Source organism: Cricetulus griseus (genome assembly GCF_003668045.3).
Source record: "Cricetulus griseus strain 17A/GY chromosome 1 unlocalized genomic scaffold, alternate assembly CriGri-PICRH-1.0 chr1_0, whole genome shotgun sequence".
In the NCBI taxonomy this organism is placed as follows: Eukaryota; Metazoa; Chordata; class Mammalia; order Rodentia; family Cricetidae; genus Cricetulus; species Cricetulus griseus.
Genome location: NW_023276806.1, coordinates 120,731,293 through 120,735,669, shown reverse-complemented (window position 1 = coordinate 120,735,669; position 4,377 = coordinate 120,731,293).

The following is a 4,377-nucleotide window of genomic DNA, read 5'->3' as shown; positions in this document are numbered from 1 at the left end:
AATAAAATGCCTCAGAGTAGGTGATTTTAGATACCACAGAAATGTATTGCGTAGAGTTTGGAAAGTCCAAGACCAAGGCACCAGCACTTGAGTCTGTTAAAACTGCTTCTAGGAGGGGATGTCTTTGTGTCCTCAAGGGCCCAAGGGCACTGCCTCTTCATACCATCTCTGTTGAGCATATTATTCAATATTTAATATTAAGGGTTCCACAGATATTCAGACCACAGCAAGTGCTTAGAAGATTATATATGATTTCTTATATTAATAATAAAATTATTATCTTAGTCCACACAAGTAATTTAACAACTACTTGTTTAACCTACTATATTGTTTAGCAGGGTCTCTCACTGGTCCTGGTATTTGCTGATTCAGCTAGACTAACTAGCCAGTGAGTCCCAGGGATCCTCCTGACTCCACTTTCCCAGCACTGGGACTAAAGGTATGTGCTACAGCAGGCCTTTTTCATGTGGGTACTGGGATTCAAATTCATGTTCTCATGTTCATGCAGCAACCACTTCACCAATTGGGCTATCTTCCTAGCACTCATAAAACATGAGTTTGTTTTCCATTAACTAATTTTGAAAAAATATTATGTTTTATGAATGCAAGTCCTGGATTATGCCTCTATAGATTTAAAGTGCTCATTATAAGATTTTCTTGGAGTATTGTCATCCAGGTTCTTGATTCAGTTTGTGGATTCAAGGCAGTGACTTTCTTCTCTGGTAATAGACTCCTGTGAACCACTGGTGACTGGGTGGTTGTCCATGGATGTGCATCCTTGTGTTCAAAGCTCTCATTTGCTTAAGGGTGGTATCATTCTGATTGTTTGCTCTGCTGAGTGTGATAGGCAGAGAACTGTACAGGGCTTGGGATACACAGGCAGTTTGGGGGTGGGTTTCTGTGTTCCTATTTCTTCCAATACTGGGGACCAGCACCTGGGTACTAGCTTCTGTCATGAGTCCTAGCATATATGCTTAGCACCAAAGCCGAGGGAGGGTTGTGTGTTGCTGAGTCTCCAACAATCACTGTATTTCTAAACTAATATTGTTGACCGCCCACAAGCTTGTTTGTTTCTGTGAGGTGAGGGCTTTGTGTGAACCCAGCTCTTTGGGGCCTCCTACTGCTTTTACATAGATTATCTACATAGAATGAATCAATGAATTAATGTTGCCCCTTGGTTACTCACCACAATAATCATGCCTGCTCACGTAGCCTCAGCCTGCCCAGATCTCACCCAGTTTGCTGTTCCCAAGCCATCCAGTCTTGCTGACTTAGGCCATCTAGACAATGCTCTGAATAAGTGGCCAGTTGATGTTGCTTGTTTTAGAATCTTAATGCATGTTTAAAAATATTTTTCTGAGCTAGACATAGCGGCTCAGCACTTTTGAGGATCAAGAGTTCAAGGTCATCTTCAGCTGTGTAGTGAGTTAGGAGCAAGCCTGGGCTACACTTGCAACCTACACATGTTATTTATGATTTCTACATTGTGATTTGAGTTAGCGTATAGATTTGTTATTAAACATGGAACATAATAGGGAGAAGATGCCCTCCTTTGGCTTCTCTCGTTTGGAAATACTTTTAAGATACAAGAATATTTCAAATACGTAAACATACTAAGAACAATATAATGAATGTCCATAACTAGTAACCCATATTTAACAATTCCAAACATCTAACAATATTTGCTTCAGCTTTCACAAACAAAGCAAACCCTGTAGCTATCACCATGCTCCTTGTCTCCCACCATTTCCTCTTCTTCCTCCTCTCTGGCCAGTTGGCTTGTGCCCTTCCTGCCCGTGCCTGTTGTTATTACATACTTACTCCATGGATAAACAGCAGACAGGTGTGCTTTCCTGGCTCTTACCATAGGCTGAATGGCCTCAGCTACCCTACTCCTTCAGATTCTGTCACAAGTAAAATGCCACCTTGGTCAAATCCTGAATGCCCATGCTACTCGTTATTCTCTTTTTCCTGTCAGTTATCATCACGTATCTAAAATAATCATAGTTGCTGGCCTCTTGCTCCATGTTTCTTGTCTGCCTTTGTGAGGTTGGGCTTTCATGCTATCCGGGCTGCTCTGGAAGAAACTCAGGGTCTGGAGGAAGCAATAGTCAACCAAAATGTAATGGTAGAGTTTTTGTTCATTTCCATTGTATTTATTTGAATGATTTCCTTTCTATAGGAGCAGGTATATTTAGTGTGGTAGGATAGTCACCAGAGCAGATGCTCAGGCATGGGTTAAGCCAGTAGAAAGTCTTTATTAACCAACCAGTGACTACATAGAGTGTTCAGGATCCCAGTGCAACCCTAGCCCTTCTCAAAGTGAGCTTTTAAACACACACACACACACACACACACACACACACACCAAAAACCATGTTCTGGGTTGACATACTTCACTTAACGAAGAACAGTTGGGGAGAAACAGAACTACAGAAGCCATAAGGGAAGATTAGTTCATTTAGAGACTTTCCTAGAACTATGGACTTTGATGGATCAGACCTTTGTTTTACTTTTAGCAGGTGGTGCTGTCTTCTTGCTGAGCCTTATAGCCTGAATGGCACTTCCATCATGGAGTGGGGCCTACTAAGGTCTGGGGCCCTGTTACATGTAGACTTCTTTTTATAGTAGTGACTTATGCTTTCTTTTAAATTAGGCAAAAGGGGAAAAGCTGTTGCTAAAAGCACAGATAGTATTCAGACAGAAAGAAATCAGGACATTTATGCTGGAACAGCTGAAATCTGATATGCACCTGGCCTGAAGAACAGAGTTTGATCTTTCCTAATAGGTCATGCAAAGCTCAGCCTGATCCCACCTTGCCTCTCTCTTGGTCCCAAGATGCACCACTCTTCACCTGCAGCTGCTTCCTCCCTGTCACCTTCTCTTACAACCTAGGGTGCACCTGCTGATCCCTTTTTGAGGCTATTTACTGTAGTCAGGACTCCTGCCAAAGCTGGCTCTCAGGCTTCCTCTCTGGCCCAGAAGCAGGGCTTCCTCAGTAGCAACCACAGCACTGTGCACCACTCTGGACCAGTTCTACACCCAGGAGAATATTGTGCCAGTTATTAGAGTCATGGGGGAAAGGGTCGTCTTGTGATGTCTCACATAACTCTGTACTATTTTCCATGGGGAAAAAGGTTTAGCTTCCATTTTCAAGTTTGAAGTTTTAAAAATCATCCTGTTTATGAGTCTCAGTAGCTAATATGAAATTATTTTCTTTTACCTGGAGACATGTCAACCTGCTGCCTAGACGAAGGGTGAGAATAAAAAGATGACACACAAGGGGAACACAACAGTGGTGGGGAAAGATGGCTTTTATGCCTTTCCCTCATAGTGGCTTAAGGGTCAGCACCCATTACATAAGCTGAATGGCTTCATTAGAGAATTCATAATAAATAGAGTCCTTCAAATATTTTAAAACATTAAAAAAGTTTCAGCATATAGGCTTTAGAGGCACAGCTCCCAGACCACTGCTGACATGTGTATATGCCCTGGGAACAGCATTCCAGCGTCATGGGTCGTTCTATAGGGCATTTGATTCACCAGAGTGATCCCAGACTGAAACAAGTCAGGCCAACACTAACAGCATTAGCATGTGTTCACTCATTCACTCAGCTAACATATTCCGAAGTTTACACGTCATGATTTAAGAAGTAGCAGCAGCCCAGGTGTTGGTGTACACTTGTAATCCAAGCACTTGGGAAGTGTTTGCAGGAGGATGAGTTCAAGGCCACCCTTAGCTCCACAGTGAATTAGAAGCCACGCTAAAGTACATGAGGTCCTTCCCCCACCCCCAAAGAAAGCAAAACAAAAAGCAAAGTAAAAACCCAAACCCGCAATGCAATGCACTTGTTCTCTTGTCTTAGATGTGAAAGGAACACCCTAGGAGCTATTGATGAAGGGAATGGAGAGAGTTCAGTATTAATGTCTTCTTCAAACGTATTTTGCGTGGCCAAACCAGGAGAGAGGAAGGTCTGTGGGGGCTGGGGAAGTGATTTCACATTTTTGATAACAGAAAGTCCTGTTACCACTGCAAACACCCAGCGTTTGAGTTAAAAAGCAGGTGAAGTCAAATTGCTAACATGTCAGCTCTTCCTCTCTCTGAGCTAAACTTTCCCCATCAATCCTGGTAGGTCACCAGGGAAAAGCAGCAGAGAAGGAAACGCTGGCTTTGGCGGCGGAGTGTCGCCCAATTAATGTCGTTCTGGGAGTCACCTGAAGCCTTCCAGCTACTGCACCCAAGGAGCAAGCTTTGCTTTTCAATTCGGTCATTTCCATGGGGAATTGCGGTACGCGCAGGTCTTGGGTGTGGCGATGTCGAGACGGAGCTCACATCTCCAGGCTTTCCACCTTCTGGCCAACCCACCCAGCTGAGAA